Source organism: Cryptomeria japonica, chromosome 6 (assembly GCF_030272615.1).
Source record: "Cryptomeria japonica chromosome 6, Sugi_1.0, whole genome shotgun sequence".
Taxonomy (NCBI): domain Eukaryota; kingdom Viridiplantae; phylum Streptophyta; class Pinopsida; order Cupressales; family Cupressaceae; genus Cryptomeria; species Cryptomeria japonica.
Genome location: NC_081410.1, coordinates 524,603,487 through 524,622,875, shown reverse-complemented (window position 1 = coordinate 524,622,875; position 19,389 = coordinate 524,603,487).

Here is a 19,389-nt window from a genome sequence, read left to right as displayed (position 1 = left end):
CGGTCATGGGCAATTATTCAATCATTCAAGCCACTTACACAATTCAGACATAATTTTTTTGAGTGGCATCTACGTTCCAGCCCAAGCTCCTCACTGTGCTCTTGTCTTTGATTCTTAATGCCAACTAGCAAACTAGCAAGTAAAGGAAAGCCAATTAACATATCCATTTCCTCTTATGCAACATTACTTGATTAAATAGTGCACTTTACTCAAGAAACTAGCAAAAGCAAATGAGGTGGATGGGAGCCATTATTAGACCCTAAACCCTAAACAATAAATTTTAAATTCTTAACTAGTTGTATTGTAAATCTCAAACTTTTAACTGCCATTATTATCAAAAGTTAATAAAAAAGAAAATTAAGATTTATAAATAATTAGTGTATATTTTCTTTTTGTTGAACGGTCATGGGCAATTATTCAATCATTCAAGCCACTTACACAATTCACGCATAAATTTTTTGAGTGGCATCTACATTCCAGCCCAAGCTCCTCACTGTACTCTTGTCTTTGATTCTTAATGCCAACTAGCAAACTAGCAAACTAGCAAGTAAAGGAAAGCCAATTAACATATCCATTTCCTCTTATGCAACATTACTTGATTAAATAGTGCACTTTACTCAAGAAACTAGTAAAAGCAAATGAGGTGGATGGGAGCCATTATTAGACCCTAAACCCTAAACAATAAATTTTAAACTCTTAACTAACTGTGTTGTAAATCTTAAACCTTTAACCGTCATTATTAACCCTTGGACATAAAAACAAAAACTTTAAATACTTAAAATAAAATTGTAGTAAATATCTAGATTGATTATGTAATGTGTTTAAAAATCTAAAATAGATTATATAATGTATTTAAAGATCTAAGATTGATCATGTAAGTGTTTTCAACACTTATTTTTAGGAGGTTTCCAGTATGTACTTATGATTTGTGAGAAATTGTGAATTTCCATTCTAATCTTGTGCCTTAATGTGATTGATATGAACTCTCCCTTACTAATAACCACCCATAGAAAGATACATTCATCTCTGGCTACTTGCAAGTGGGTTAGGTTCAAATAATATGTTTGTCATCATTAAAGGTAACATAGAGGAAACAATTGCCTTAAATAAGTCATGTTGAGAAGTTAAAGAATTTGTTACTTTGCGTGGAACTAGTGGACTGCCATTATTTGAACTCAGGGGCAAGTGAATATGTTAAATCTATAAGGGCAACAGTAGAGAAGGCAAGATGGAATCTTGCCATACCCAACCCGGGCATGACGAACCTATAGAAGGGACTAGAGTCACCATGTAAACAAACACAATTACAAACAACATTCTACGCATCACGGGTGGAGACACTAATTCCATATCCCTGGTTTTCAAATCAGAAATGACACAGCGGAATAATTATACCCCCAAACAAATCTCTAATACAAATGCGGTTCCTCTGGATTGAGGCAAAAAAGGGTAAGATTCAGCTATCGATAGATATCAAGGAGGAAATTTTGAATCCTTCAATTAAGCATATGCAGGAATGTTCTCTCTCTTTCTTTTCTTTTTTTTTTTTTTCCAAATATGGTCTTCAAGGGAAACAATTAAAGGTTGGATCCATAAAAATCAGGTAGAAAACATATCCTAGAAAGCCTTGCCGAAAAGTTTCTTCTCGATTGAATGTCCAAGCAAGCAGAAAAAATAGGAGATTGTGGATGTAGGGCCCTAGTTCATGGCAGGCATCGGGTTATTCCTTCAATACTGGATCCCAAAGTTCGACCCACAATTTTTTCCATGACCAGAATCCCATTGTCGATTCGGCTCTACAATCTACCCTCAAAATATTCGAGGTTAGAAATTCTCCCATGATATTGGTAGTTTGCTAGGATATTTTATTTCAATTGATCCAAATTTGTTAGACGGGGAAGACAGAGAGTATATGCTAGATTAAGTATTTTAGTAGATCTATCAAAACCTTACCCAAATAGTATTGAACTAAAATCTAGCTTGGGAGTTTGGAATCAAATAATCGAACTAGAAGGACCTCCCAAAAGAATTAGTGAGAAAAGAGTGGGATCACCGTCTCACAACATGACAAAGGTGAAGGGAACAACATTTGAGATTTGCCTAACAGAATGCCAGGGAACCCTTGATGCAAACGAAGTCCATTTATTGGCTTTTAAAATAGTCAGTTCTCCAAAGTAGGGAAATGACAAAAATCCGTCACCTGAGGAACACCCAAAACTATTCCTAAGTATGGGATCAATCCAAATCCACCTTTGATCTTGCCCTTGAGGAATTCAGAATAAGCACTATTCAGAGTAAGCACCATTCAGAGAATTCCCAAAACTCTCAAGGATGAGAATTTTATAGAAAAGGAAAACAAAACTGAAGTGGCTGAAAAAAATGATGATTTGATCACCTTACAGAGAAGGACTGTCAATCAGACCGACACTTCGGTGGATAAAATTGACAGTGGAGACCCAATGAAAAGAGGTGGGAAAACCAATCAAGCCAAATTGGAGGAAGACGGTGAATTTGAAAGCTAGCGCAAGATTAGAACAACTATACTTAGATCTGGGAAGAGCAACAACGCTACGTAGATCTGGGGAGAGACATCCCTTCCCAACAATTAATGAAGATCCTAACTTCGAACGTTAAGGGTTTAACACCCCTAACAAAAGGCACCTGATCAAGCACCTCTGCATGCCTTCCTTTTCGACTTCCAAAGATGTGGTGACTTCTGATATTCGAAACAAATATATAAATCTTGTATTGAAATGATTATATGGACTTTTGGAAGCATACATCTCTTAAATGAGTTTTTGCCATATTGTCCATTTGTATTCTCACAATACCACATATTTTTTCCCTCTATGGATTGTTACCTAAATTCCCTATTGAATTTAGAGCAGTTACATAGCTTAGAGGTTGGATAAATTCCTTTGTAGTATTTCTTAGATGCACATGATACCACTTCAAATTTATCTTTTAATCATGTTTTGGATTCATTTTCCAGTCCTTCTGACCATCGTTGAAGGTTGCCAGTTGTGAAGATGTCCACTCAATTTTGAGACATGGTTTGGAGACATGCCCTCATGAATTTAATTGAAGAGTGGGGAAGGAACACCTTTGAATCTAAAGGGGTAAAAAATATTTCTCCTTTTTAAAAGGCACTATTTTATCAACAAAAATTGAAACAATGAAATAAATAAAGTTTTAATAATACATTTACTAAGAAAGAGGCTCTCAAATCAAAACTTGATACTTTGATTTTAAATGAAGAAAGTTTTCATAAAGGAGTGGATTAGGAATCCTAGAAATAATAATCCCTAATGGAGTGATAGTTAGAAGTATTGACTAATGGAGTGATACTTAGAAGTATTGACTAGGGAAGAGGAGATGAGCATTTTTGGAGGTAACAATCTAGGGAATTTTGGTTAAGGATAGAAACAAAAATACACAAATCTTCTACACATATATCAAAGGAAGGAGGAACACTAATAAAATCACAACCATAATAAATAGTGAAGGCAACGGGGTTATATTTTTCTTTAACAAGTTAACATTTAAAAAAAAAAATTGAAACCAAAAGGAAATTAAGAATGTAGCTTTCCAACTTCCCTTCAATAAAGCTTTGGGATTCCTAGCCTATTTCTTCCAAAGATGCTAGAGGATTGTAGGCAAGAACATATGGGAGGTGGTTCAGGAATCCAAAAAGTACAAATTTAAACAATACACATAGTCCTTATTCCTAAGAAAGAGAACTCTTCCTCTTGGCTTCTTATCAAGAAAGGTAAACCTCCCTTACCTTTTCTTTTCAACATCATGGTTGATGCTCTTAATCGATCGATCAAGATATTAATGCTTTGCAATTGTTGGCCTAGCATTGAAGTTACCAACAGGTTGGAGCAAATTACACATCAATAATTTGTAGACAATACAATTCTATTAGGGGAGCAAGCCTCAATGATGCTAAATAGATAGACTCCTCTCTTCAAAGCTATGCACAAGCCTCAAGCCACATGATGAACTCCGAAACAAATCATAAAAATTCTTCTTTAATGTGAATCCTAACAAACAAGTTGAGATCTTAGTCACTTTTGGTTTCAAGATTGGAGCTCTTCCCAACAAGTATTTGGGCATTCCCTTATTTATAGGTGCCAATAAACAAAACCTTTGACAAAATTTGTTAGAGAAATGCTCATCCAAACTTTCTTCCTAGAAAAGAAAGTGTCTTACCTTTGTAGGGAAAATTTTGATGCTTAAATCAATCATTTCTACCATTTCAATATACTTGATTTCTTGCCTAAAAATGCTAGCCAAAACTTGCAAGAAAATCTTTATAAAGGATAAAAAGAATAGGCTAAGGTGGAGTTGTTCAAAATTAAAGAAATATTTTGTGATATAGGGGTCCAATAAAGGGCTATTTAACCATGCAACCCACACAAAGAAAATCACCAACATAGTCGAAAATTTCACACAACATAATAATTATCTTTGGAATGAGGTAACAACCCAACCTTTAAATATTTTATCATTATATTGAATCCATAAATATAGTTACAGTCTATTGTAATTACTAGGAAACACCAATACCTAACTTGCCACAAGCAACTACATAATGATTTCTAGTGCTAGAACAATGCTCCCACATGTTGAGTTCACTCTTATACCATATATCATACTCCATGTTGCCTACTCAATCTCAAGCCTCATCCCCTTACTACTATACTTCTGTGCAATGCCTCCGCTCTTTCATGATCTTCTTTGCTTGCTACAACTGATTTTGAAACCACAAATATATACTCTTCCTATATGTCCCACATGAATTTGTGTTAGCCTCAAGGCCGCACAACGCTTAAAGCCACATGAAATGTGTTGTGGACAACTTATAAATACCAATGGTTTATGGTGGAGAATCTCTATGTAGCACAACACAAACTTCTCTAATCGTTATCACAACATTCCCTAATATTTTTCCATGGAATTTATCCAAAATATCTTGCCACAAATTAAAGCAAATTCAACTAAGCACACTATCAACTTGTAGACACTTCAAAATCCAAGTTGCCAACTTTTTCTTACCCAATCGACCTCAATTGTCAACTAAAACAGACTATAAATAAAACTATTATCACAATTGCAAGAGCTAATTCCTCAAGGTGGTGAAATGTGCTAACTTCTTCTACAATATATTGTTAGCCACACACTTACACATACACAAATTGTCAAACTAAACCAAAATTTCTACATTCTTAGACATGATACCACAGTTTCATGTTATACAAAGATACTCTTGCATCAAAGTCCTATGATCAAATGATTTCCTCATTTTCAAGACAACTTGCCATTGCTTAGAAATTCTAGTGTGTTGTCTCTTCAACTTGTTCTTTCCACCTTCTTAGGTATGCTTTGAGTTATCAATTGTGAGTACTAATCAGACCCATGTTATTTGTCACTTTATTCTAGCAATCATCTTCTGCATTACTTTTCTTTGGCTTGCATTAGGTCATAGCCCACTTTTATTTTCTATCAACTAGTCTCTCATATCTGTTAACCTCTTTCTTGGCCACCACATACTCTTGTGTTTGGCTTTCAATAATTGTACATTCTTCAAAATAATTCCTCATCCTCTTATTCATTTATCTTGTCCTTTGGAATATTCCTTTTTAGTGACCTCCCTTCCCACAACCAATTCTCTATGATACTTTTATATTTGTGGTGTTGTTATCCATTCCAAAAATTGCATAGACCTCTGGAAAAAACATATGTCGCTCTTGCTTAACATACATACCATCATGTGGCTGTAAAATTGTCCTTCTTTTCCTTAATGGCATTAAATTATGCTTTTGAACATCCTTTCATATGGTGTAGGTGTTAGCCCTACCATCATACACCATATCTCTTTCAAATTCCCATGGCCTTCCTGATAGAAAATAACACAGATCCATTGGCTCAATGTTACACAACACATCATCATGATACACTTCAATGTTGAATCTTACCCAACATTATTCCTCTACCAAAATTTGATCTCCTTGTTCTAATCGACCATTATGGTACTAGTGAGAATGCCTCATCCTACTCAATCCCAAATTCTCAACCATCTCCATAGACAATAAATTGTTTGTGCTACCACTATCCACCATGAGATTTACCATTTTTCCTACATTAGGTCATAAATGTAGACTCTTCCTCTGTGTTAGATCATTCTCTTGTCATACCTTAAAGCTATCTACAAAACCAATGAGTCCTTGCACTATCTCCAAAGAAGGTGACCTCTCATCATTAAAAGTATCCCTTGAAATTTATTTTGCTCACATTTCGCAACACTTAAATGCTCTATGTCCTTCCTCATCAACCCTAAAAGAAGTTCCTCTAAATAATTTTTTCCTTTTTCTCTCATATTCCTTTCTATCTTGCTAGAAATATCCCCCACAAACACTTAAGCCTCTTGGTAGTGATAATCTTCCACTCTTTCATCTTTTTAATAATTTCCTTCACCATCTTGACCCTTGTAGTAGTTGTTGTGGTTATCTCCTTAATTGCATTAAAAATTCATATCATCTTCTTTCTCTTTGTGGTAGGAACTTTGATTTTCTCTTTCATTGTGGTACTAGTTATCCCTTCCTTAAGTTTTTGGCTTTTCTCTTCTACCATCACATCTCATATTGTTTCCCTAGTTCTAGTTATTCTCCTATTTCTAGTTCAACTTCTTTTTTACGACGAGAGCCAATTGGTAGGATTCTTCTATTGTATGGATATTCCACATACACAACTCCTTTTGGATGGATTCCCTCAATCCATTGACATATTTTACCACCTTCTCATCCCCTTTGTCATGACGCCTTTACCTAATTATCAACCGATAATATTTATCATATCTCTTTGTTGGTAAACAAATCTGTCACTTTGAAATGTTCTACTATGTGCCCAATGAAGGAGTGACAAAAGGTTCCCAATAGTTGGATAGATCGTTCTTTGGACACGATCTTCCTCTGCGTTTGAGAGGGGAAACTCCCTCGTATGATAGGGGTATTTGTATTTTTAAGTATAATTAACTTGAAAAGAAAAAGGGGAAAATAATTATAAGTAAAATTTAAAGAAATCTACACAACAAACATACGATTGCCATTCAGATTTCATTGACTTCTAACCTTTTCACTATCAACTCTAGACTATGCATAAGAAGGTAGTGAAATAAACATTAAAGTTGCATAACACCTATATACTCCAAGGATACCAAAGAAGTCTATAATGTCATATGACCATTGTCTTCATGAAACTCGGAAAGTAATTTGTAATCTTGTTATTTCAATATCACACGATAGTTACATAACATTGAGAAAATGAATACTTAACAACCATGGAAACACTTCCAATCTGTGTTGTATTCAAAAGATGGAGTTATACAATCCAAAATTTTAGCTGTCCCAAAACTCACAAAGTCTAAAAAGTCCTTCTATCATCTATCTTTCTAACATTTATAACCTCTCAAAATAACTACCTCATAACCAACATTGATTTTGAGTTTAAAACTAACTCATTTTTGTGCAAATTACAATGAGTTAATAACTAGCATATTTATGCGCAAAAAACATCAACCTACTAACCTTTACTCTATGAGATAGAAGATCACAACTTATACAATGAAACCAAAAATAAACTCGAGACTAACTAAGCAAAACATAACAAAGAAGAATATACAAAGATATAAACATGGTGTTACATTTTCGATATCATGGAAGAGCATGCTAGCTGATTATTTGTTTCTGCTGAATTGGTGTTTTAGCCTTGAATAACTTATATGCTTTGAGCGCATCTACCATGAACTTGTACTTGGGAATGATCACATTATCCATTTTTAATTTGGTAGTAGCTTGGCCATCTTGAATGTTAATCAAATCATGATAGTATGAAGGCATGTCGCAAGCATCTAAGGCAACTGAAATGACACTGAGTCTCTTCATTCTATTTGCATCTGACACCTGTACATCTACTAATACAGTGTTGACTCTTTTGTGAAACTTGCTTAAGAGCACTCGACTGTCCATTTGTTGAAATTGCTCTTTTACTGATATATCACCAATGATATTCATTGTATCTTCTATTACCTTCATTTTTGTTTGTTCACAAGTTATCAAGAGTTTTTGATAGTCATCCAAGCATTGCTTGATATTCTCCAATTTCCAACTTATACTCTTGCACCATGTACTGGATTGATTTTCTTCTTTATGAGAGAAGACCTTTTCAGCAATGAGTACATTCATATCTGGTTTTGCTATCCTTTGAAATTCTTTCAAAGTATCCTGCAAAGACATCTCTTGTTCTTTGGCGTTCTTCAATTCTATTGCAATTTCCTGTTCCTGTGCATCAAGTTTCATATGAACATCCTTGGCCTTCTCAATGAAGTCTAATGTTTCTAACTTGATTTGATTAATCCACTCCTCTAACATCTTACTCTGTTTCTTGCATTTGTGTATATATTCCATCACCTTCTTCTCAATAATTCCTTTGGTGTGTACCAATGTCGAGGTTGAGGCTAACTCCAATTGTGTATCTGAAGAATCCACAATGGATTTTATATAGGATGAAAGAACCTGTATTTGTTGCTTAAGTTGATCCTTTGTTTCCTTATCTTTATTTGCTTTGTCAACAAGAATAACTGCTGAAATTTGAAAATTATGGACAACTCCCTCATGTGTTGTAGGACCTAAATCTACCCGTGTCATGTTAAAATCTGCCTCATTAGCTTCACTTACATCTTTTTCAACAATTGGCTAGGTTACCTCAACACATAAATTTCCTGATGAAGGATTAATTCCCAATCTAGATGCAACTTTGGTTTTCTTGGGTTTGGCTGTCCTGTGAAGTACATTTGCAAATGCATAAAAAATAGGAGCTATAAGCTAAACAATTCTCTTCTTATTCTGCAAACTCTGTTGTAACCAAAGTGATGAAGATGATGGCAATGATTCTTGATTATTCACAAATGTCGAGGTTAAAGATGTTAAGTTATTTGGGAAGAGTGGATATTGAACTTCAGTATGAACATCATTCATTTCAACTTCCTCATGAATGGAAAAATCATCATGTTGGGGTGATGGAATACTGATAGAAGGTGAGACAGAAGGAATTTGCTGATTATCAACATTGGGAGGATGTTGAGGTGAAATATTTTCTAACTCATCTTCAAGCTCCTGGGTAAGATTCATTGTCTTTCCTTTTGTCTTTGTGTTAGTGTAGGTTTTTTTATTTTCCTTATGTTAGGGGGTATTTATTTTTCCTACACATATATTATTAAGCTTGCTTAGGTTATTAGGTGTGGTTAATATGAGGACACGTGGCAGAATACATTAGCTACATGTGTAACTCTCCACCTCACATGGGTAGTTGAGTTACACACCCTCTTTTGGCTTGTTGTGCCACCTCTCATAACCACTATTTTGTCATTTCCTAAGTGGGTTATGGGGTAGTTGGGTTTCTCACCCTCTTTTGGCCTTATGTGCCACCTCTTATAACTCCTTTTTTGTTTTCATGTAAGGAGGTTATGCCACATGTTTTGGCATTTACCAAGTAGGTAAAAACCTCCCACCTTTTATGGGGTAGTAGGTAAAACCTCCCACTTTTTATGGAGGTGGGAGTTAATGCACCTCTTGGTTGTATATGCTATTATTTTTCTATATAATAAGCAATATACTCTCACCTTCACAAGTGAAGTGATAGCTCGGTGAGAGTCTTCTCTAAATTCTCTTCTTTATCTCTATTTTTCTCTCATATCAGATTTATCTTCATTCAGCTATTTTGATCTTCGATCAACCGTTGCTTGGAGTTGCATGTGATCTATGACCGACATCAGATCCTGGCTCAATTCTTGCTTCTCACAGAATTTAACATGGTATCAGAGTCGTGTTGTCTGGTAGAGCTCATTGCTTTTCTGATTTATTTGAGAGATTTGAGATTGTTAGATAGCTAATATTTTTCTTAAAAACCAAGTATGCTCTTCTCCTGCATTTTCGTGTGATCTGGAGAATCAGAACAGTTTAAAGGAAAATAAGCTTCTAGTTAAATCTGGTTTTATATATGTGTTCTTTGAGATCTGCGTGATTGCAGCATTTTTGGTAATATTGGAGGCTTCTTTAGCATTTCCAGAGTGTCCAAAAGGCTTGTGAAAATCATAAGTGACTTTTATTTCACCAAATTCAGAGTTTGGAGAACACAGTAAAAAAATCAGAGTACTTGACGGAAAGCTGGAAATGAGCACTCTTCATAATTGCAGGTCTTATTGAAATATTCTACCCTTCTTTTTTAGATATTGCAGGTTGAATCAGCTGCATGTTTTTTTTCCCTTCTATAGATCATATCTTTCTTTTCACAACTCTATTTTACAAAAATGAATAGTTGTTGGAAAGGTATTAAGATACATTGAGCAGCTATAAGGCTAATTTTTTTTCTTCAGATTTTGTGTTAAATTTATATGTATTTAAACTTTCTATTTTGGCCATTAAAGCCTTAGAAAGCATTGTAATCTGATAAAAGCCTTGTAAATGCACTAATTATAAAGTGCCAACCTTGTAATATTTGGGGGGGGGGGGGGTGATTTCAAAGACTAGTGAAAAGGGGGGGTGTCTCTTGTGTCTTCTTTCTTGCACTCTTCTTGACTCTTTGCAATCTTCTTTTCTGCTATCATGGATGCATCTACAGTTCCACTTTTAACACCATATAATTACTTTGAATGGAAATCTAAGATGATAATATATCTGAAAAGACATGGATATCATTGTGTTACTATGGGACTTGAAACTGAACCTCAAGATGCTGCAGAAAAGATTAAATGGTTTAATAAATGTGATGAAGCTTTTGGTACATTGTGCATGTCAGTCTCTCCTGACCTTCTTTTTCACATTGAATCTGCTACTACACCAAATGCAGTATGGACTACTTTGGGAAACCTCTTTGGTAAGCAGGATGAACTAAGAGGTCATCAATTGGAGAATGAACTCATAGGGTTGAATCCAACCAATTTTGATACTATACAAGACTTCTTCACTAAACTTAAGTCTATAAGATTGCAGTTGGAACAGTGTGGAACTAAGAAAGATGATAAGCAACTGATCTTGAGTATTCTTTCTAAGCTTGGTCCTAATTATTCAGTGTTTGTTTCTACATTCTATGCTACCAAATGTGCCCTAGGTACCACATTCAAAATGCCTTCTTTAGATGATTTTGCTGCAGAACTCACTAGGGAGCAGGACAAATTGGTTCAAATGGGTACTGTAGCGTAAAAATTAGGATTCATCAAAAGATAAGTATATCAATCAAAACACAAAATATGATAGCTTAATCAAAGGAATACTCATTGAAATGAACCTAACTCCAAAGCACATTCAATAGAGGTATGAAAATGAAGCATTCAAAAGAAAACATTATGCAAACCAGATGTAAGATTGAATACTCCTTCCATGCGGCTCCATTGTTGTTCTTTCCTCTTCAATGGGTTTGTGGATCTCACCTACAAGTGCTCACACAATTGAAAGCAAAAATCTCAAGAGTACTAGAACGAAAATTCAGTAGTTTGATAGCAATTTGGAATTCATGAAGTGATTGAAGGGGCTTTGATTGAAAAAAACATCCAATTTATAGAGAAATTGGATAAATGACAAGATTAGCATGATGCAATTCAAATGGAAATTGCAAATCAATATGACAAATTATGACAAATTATGCACTTTCCATGCACAATTTGATTGATTGATAATTGATGAAAAATTATGACACATTCTATGTCAAATTGATTGATTGTCAATTATGACAATTTCATGACAAATTGAAATGTCACTCCCATAGAATTAGGAGATGAATTAGGAGGGAAAAGGAATTAGAAATTTGAAAAATTAGGAAATTGAAATTGATGACAAATTAGGAATTAGAAATTGATAGAAATTAGAATTTAGGAATTAGTGAATTAATTAATAATTTTTCATTTATTAATCAATTCACAAAGAGGAATAATTAGCCAATTAAATAAAGATTTAATTGTAATAAGAAGACTTAGGATAAATAAGTAATTTATTTAATCCTAAAGGAAGAAATGACAAATTAGGTTAAATGAATAAATCCTAAAACCCTAGAAGACGAATTAGAAATGCGAAAATGATAATTAGGTCTTGATTGAAGATAATTAATGTCATGATTTTGAATTGATAAATGATCAATGCAACAAAATGATTTGATAAATGCGCTAATTGACGAGGAACAATGACAAATTGATCCAAATTGACATAATTGAGATAGACGATGATAGCGAAATGATCGCAAAATGACAAAATCGACAAGAGGACAAGGATCGGCAATAAAATGGATTGCAAGATGACAAGATTGAAAAGAGGACAAAACCCTAATTAGGATTGACGATGTCCAAAATGATGACAAATTAGCACGCACATTGATGCAACAAGATAAGTTCGATCAAAATCATGATTGGATAATGTTGTCGACAAGACCAAATTTGAGGACGAGATGATTAAAGAATGTAGAAGAATGATTCGATGTTCGCAAATGATAAAGACCAAGTGCGTGACATAGGAGAAATGTTAATGCGACGCAAAAACCTAAAATGAGGCAATGCGCAAATGTTAAAGTATGACCTCGCAAGCGTTTGACCATTTTTAGGTGTCTACATTTTGCCCCTCTTTGAGACAATGCGATTCAGAGCGTTGTTTCAAAGAACAATAACTAAATGCCCCAGACAATAATAATGACATATGCATGCCCCCTCGAGGAATTGGCCGGAAACATGCGGAAAAGAGGCCAATTTATCGATAAGAATGATAGAAAATGATAGGATCGAACGGACTGCCAAGACTGACGGAAGAAATGTTAGTAAGAAATGAGATAGAGGACAGTGAAAGATGACAAAAAATTTGCTTTCAGTAATGCACTTTGTAGGTGAGAACCTTTATTTTTATTTAGCAAAATGGATGCGTAGCATCATGGCATTGAAGGCCAGAGCTGAAATGCAACCCTTTTTGCAAAAGACAGACACATCACAGACAAACGACAATCACAATCAAAAAAGAAAGAGACCATGAGCCATCTCGGTCACTCTAAATCACTCAGTGACATCATTGAGCAACATAGGAACATGATCGAAGATAAATCAAGAAAAAGATAAGATGCACAAATTCAAACAAATCAAACAAACATCTTGATCTTCATTGTCAAAAGTTGAAAGTGCTGATAGGACGATCATGCTGTCTGGTTTCAGGACATGTGGTACCCCGTCTAAGACAGGACACAGTCTGGTTTCGAGTATACCACACCCTGTATAAGACCCATGATAATGTGACAAGGACAAATGATTCTTAATGCAGATATTTGATTGATAAGACAATTTTGATCAATTTGAATGTTTGGTTTGAGTTGAAAAAGTTCATCTGGTTAAAGCATGATTTCATTAAAGCACAATGTTTGATTGCGAGTCGTTGGATGTATACTCAGTGAGCTGTCGATGCACAAAGGGAATACTTTATTGCAAAATGCGTGTTTTTGGTTTTCGGCTGTTTTACAATTTTTTTGTTCGTTCATTCTTTTTTCAGGACTTTATTTGATTTTTATGAATTTTTTTAGGACATTATTCGATTTTTTTATGGATTATTTCAGGACAATTTTCAATTTTTTTGAATTTTTTTCAGGACTTTTTTGGATTTTTATGAGATTTTTTTTTTTCATGACATTTTTCAATTTTTATGACTTTTTTCATGACATTTTTCAATTTTTTTGACTTTCTTCAGGACTTTTTTCAATTTTTATGACTTTTTTCAGGACTTTATATGATTTTTAGAGATTTTTTCAAGACTTTTTTTCAATTTTTATGAATTTTTTCATGACATTTTTTCAATTTTTATGATATTATTTCAAATTTTGCCCCCAGTGTCTAGCAAGGCAAGGAATATGACAAATGGATAAATAGGCTTGCTGAAATGATGGTGGATAGAGGGAAGACAAAGGCCTTTTATGATGAAGACAATATGGATGCAATTTTCAAGGGCTATTGCGTGATGGGACAAGAAACTGGATATGACAATGTAAAGCAGTGACATGGCATGAGGGACATGTCAAGAGGTGTTTGAAAAATATGTTTTGCATTTCATGTCCTTATGTTAGATCAAGATCAAGGGACAAAAAGAGTGTATGGATAGCGATATGATATGGATAGGATAAGCAAGACCAAGAATGGATAAGGGACATGGATTGAAGGTCAGGATTGGCTACATGATGGTGGCAGAAAGTCGCAATAAGCTAGGGAATATGGATGAAAGGTGATAATAAGCAAATGGATAAATGACCAAAAGCTATGATAGACTGAAAGCTGCAAACAAGATGCGTGATGCTCATGATTATTCTCAGCCTTGTCAAGATCAAAGGTGGAAAGAGGAAATTGGACATGAGGGACAATAGGATAATGGAAGGGTATGACATGATATGATAGGATAATGAAGGGCAATAGGATATGAAGGAGGAAACCTGCCCCCAAGTGTGGTGTGCAAGAAGTTCATAGATTACACATGACGCCTATTTGCCAGGTTTTCATCACGGTACTTGCCCAAGGCGCCTGTTTGCCAGGTTTTCACCGGTGGACGAATTATTTTTCTTTATTTTTTATTTCTTTTGTCTTTCTTTTTTTTTCACTTTTTTTTTGAATTTTTTTTTGTATTTTTTTTGTATTTTGACTTTTTCAGAAGAAGATGGACACGTGATAGGGGATGGAAGAAGGACTCAAGCGTCTTTTTTTTTTTTTTGGATAGTAGCCTTGAAAAAAATAGACCATGACCTTTAAAAGTATGCTCAAAGATGTTGGTAGGATAAGGACATGGAAAATGACATGAAACTAAGGCCAGGATTTATGCAAAGGATTGGACCAAAGGGATCGAAGGATGGAAAATATGTATTGGATAATGGATAGGGTGTTGGAAGAATTGGGCTTTAGTGGATGGAAATGAAGGCAAGATCGACATTGGCACACACCTTGAGGGGTGATGGACTGATGGAGGAAAAATGGATTTTGGATATTGAGATTTTGGCAAAGGAAAGGCTATGGATTTTGGGACATAAGGGCCCAAAATGGATGAAGAAGGTGATGGAGGAATAGACTTGGAAGGTTTGGATGGAGGAATATCAATTTTGGATGCCAAGTTTGATGTTTCTCTTTGTGCTTCAAGGAGCTTCTTGGGAATCCACATGGTTTTTGATGTTTCATGCTTTTGTGGTTCCTTGGAGTGCATTGCTTGCACAAGGGATTTAGGAACCCATATATATTTTGACTTTGCTTTATTTTTCTCAGTGGGCCTTTGTGGCCTTTTGGATACTTCTTTTTCTTTATATATCATATTGTTCTTTGTTTTGACATGTCGATTATATTGGACATGTTGATCCTTGAATACATGTGGATTTCTAGACTTACGACTTTTATGCTTGGCATCCAAATTGCTTGGAGGAGGGAATGAATGTTGGTGTGGATGGGAATGATATGGAGGCATGTGGGATGGATGGAAGGTTCTCCAAGATGTGTGCCTTTGTTGATGTTGCATAGGAGATGGAGGGATATAGGGACCTAGAATGGATGGAAGCGATGATGGGGAAGGTGGACATTTGGATTTTGACTTTGAAGGGATACCAACGCCTTGAGTTTGAGCTCTGTAGCCATGGCCATTAGTATACTCTTTGATATGGAGGGGTTCTTGCTTATGAAGGTCTACTCCTTTGCCTTTATGAATATCTTGACTTGATGGATACTCTTTTCTTTGGGAAGAAGACGCGAGTTCATTATGAGGTGGATGTGATATGAGAGAAATAATGAGATCTTGAAGTGGATCGGATTGGACCAAAGTGGAAGAACCCATTGTTAATGTCAGGGGTTCATGAACATCTTGCACTGCCACGTTAGAATCATGAGGGGGATTAGGATCATGAGGGGGACTAGGATTGTGTAGTAGACATGGTTCAATGATAGGCTCTTCAAGAGATGGAATGGAAGAAATAATGGGATCGTCAAAAGAAATGCAATCTTGGAGTGGATATGCGGGATTAGGACGTGGAGATGGAGGGACAAGTGGATCTTGTGGAGGATCTGAAGGAATGATTTGATCTTGACAAGGAGGAAGATCATTGGAATCTTCTTTAAAGGTGCTTTGCTCTTGACTTTCAATCGGATCATCGGAAAGGATGGAAGGGATATCTTGATCTTTCTGAGGAAGTGGAATGTCAATGGGATTTGAAAGGACATTTTGCTCATTAAATGGAATGGGATCCTTTGGGATCGAATGGACTGGGATATCTTGATCTTGCCCGGGGAATGGAGTGCCAATAGGACTTTGGATAGGATGTACAAGAATAGGGGAATCATTATGAGTGTCTGGGGAAATGGGATCTTGGTCAACAATTGGATGGGGTGATAAGGTTTCAGGATCTTGATCTTGATTTGCTTTAGGACTCATTTCTTCGTGCTCTAAATTATCCTCTTGACATGAGGTTGGACTTTGGATATGCATGAAGGATTCTGACAAGGAATCAATGCTTTGGCATGAAGGGGATGCACTTTGAACATTTGCGATGGATTCTGGCAAGGAATCAATGCTTGAACATGAGGAAGAGGGACTTCGAATGGGGTCCTCTAAAACAGGTAATGGCAATAAAGTGCATGGTGGCATTGGGTCTTGTATTTATGAAACATGACAAGGATGTGCATCATGAATTGGATTATCTTGGCAATCAATTATGGATAGCTCTTGGATAATTGCAGCCTTGGGTGTATTGTTTGATGAAGACAATATGGAAGGTCCTTGCGGAACTTCTGGAGGTGTAGGGATAGATGCCACTGGAGAGTCAATTTGTTTATGGGGGGATGAGGCATTGCTAGACATAAGTGTATTATCTTTATCTTCCTCAAAAGACTCACTTAGTCGTTTCCTTAAGAGCATTGCAATAAGGCCACCTTTCTTTCGAGGTTTTGACATAGTTGGACTTGGAATTTGAACTTGTTTTTGATTTGATGTCATGTTTTGATATTGGACTTGATGTTGATCAGATTGGTTTGACATGTTTGAAACTTGGGTTGGTGTGTGTTGCAACCTTTGTTTTTGAATGTTTTGTGGCAATTGTTGACATTGATATGTTGATTGAACTTGAACTTGTTTTTGATTTGATGTCATTTTCTGATATTGAACTAGATGTTGATCATTTTGGTTTGACATGTTCAAAATTCGGCTTGGTGCATGTTGCAAGTTTTTTTTTTGAATTGGTGATTGTGGTTGTTGACATTGATATTCCACCATTGGTTGAACCATTTGTTGACATTGTATAGTTGGTTGGACATATTGTTGAAATTGGACCATTGATTGTGTTGGTTGCATATGTTGAACAATTGGTTGTGTCATTGGTTGTGATGGTTGAAAATATGATTGATAGTAAACACCTTCTTGTTCTTGTTGTGGAGGCACATAATGTTGAAATTGATGTTGTCTCCTTTCTTGTAATTGTTTCATCATCTCTATTTGGGAGAGGAGAGCTGGTATGTCTGATCGTTCAAGAAGAGATCTTACATTAATTGGCTCAAAATTTGGATTTTGACCTGGAAATTTTTGAAACATTTTGGACATTTGAGATCTTATCTTCTCACTGTTTATCACTTTTTGCTCCAATATCTCCTTTTCTTGAGCTAGTTTCTCCTCTAGTTTTTGTATTTGGACATTTAAATCATCATGATAAGTTTGACCGATATTGCCTTGTTGTTGGGTTGGATATAATTGTGATTGCCTTGGATTAAAATTTGATTGCATTGTCGGTTGATATGTCAAACTTTGTTGCATCATTGGTGCTTGGAACCTTGTTTCAATAGACATGTCACTATGCAAATGCAATATTTTTGGAATTTTTCAAGTATAATGTATGATATGCAATTAAATGCAACCTAAATAAATGAAAATGCAATCTATGTTTTTGGTGTTTTTGAAGATTTTGACAAACTTTTGGAATGCAAATCTAAGAGAGACCCTTAGGATATTGGAATGATGTCTAGACCTCAAAGGACAAAAGGACTTAAATGGCAAAGGACAAGATGACAATGTCTCCCCTATATGCTTGGATACTAAGCGAGGTTTGACAAAATGATATTGATGACAAAAGGACAAAAAATTTGATAAGGTCTAGACTTCTTAACAATGACTTAGGGTTTATCAAAGATTTGGATTGCTCAAGTATGACAAGACCTAGGTTTGACACTATATGCTAAGGGACAATCAATATGCAAATGATCTTAATATGATATGACAATGACTTAGGCTTAATGAAGAGACTTGGGATATGCAAATGCAAATGTATGACAATGGTATGACTTTAATGCAAGAGGACATATGCAAATGGATGACTTCTATTGATATGCAAAAGAAGTATGACTTAGGTGAAACCTAACCTTGATACTTGATAATGACTTTGAAAAATGCAACCTAGGATGAACCTAAATGCAAGTGACATGAATGTTAAGACAAGATTTGGAACAATGTTGGATCATCATGCTTTAGGAATATGATCTTTGAATCTTGTTGAACTTTTGTTGGATGAATATCTTTTGTGCTTAACTTTATGTTATATTAATGTGTTTGTTCTCGAAATGGGATTCAACTTTTGACAATCAAAGAATACAAGATATTGCAATTTAGACTCAAGACAATCATGCTCATTTCCACATTCCCTAGGGTAGGCAAAGACATTAGGTACTTGAGAGGTAGACTCATTATGGGATTCAAGGAGAATACATAGATGCTTGACCCCACGGGCTCCCCTCCACGGCACTCACTTCTCAGGGCAGCCAAGCATCAGTTCCCATGGAATCTCCCCATGGCGAACTTAGTATCTCTTCCAAGTATCCGAATTTGTCCTTCTCAAGCAACTAGAAGGGTTTTTGGCCTCTAAAAATAAGGTATGTAGTAAGGATTTCTGTTAAGCATTACTCCTTGATGTCATGCAAGCATGATTTAGACATTAAGCCCATCAAGATACCAAACAAATGTAGTCGCGCAAGCGCGATTTAGACCAAGAGGCCCTACTTAGATGTTGATATGAGAAAGAGTTCAAGGGTCATCACTTCCCAAGTAACTGCAATTCCCACGTAACACTTCCTTCAAAGCTTTCGCTTATCGGGTATTTTTTTATAGTGAGTTAGAATGCCCAGGAATTCTAGCCGTACTCACTTTGGGTCGTTCCCTTCTCACGATTATCACTTGCTTGCTAAAGCAAAGTGGTCGGGAAGGCAGGCCCTCTAAGGGAGACAAACAATCAACAACACAAGCATGGTATCGAAGATCTGGATTTCTGATCACCCTAAGAAGGATGAGAGCATACTCTCCTACTCCAATG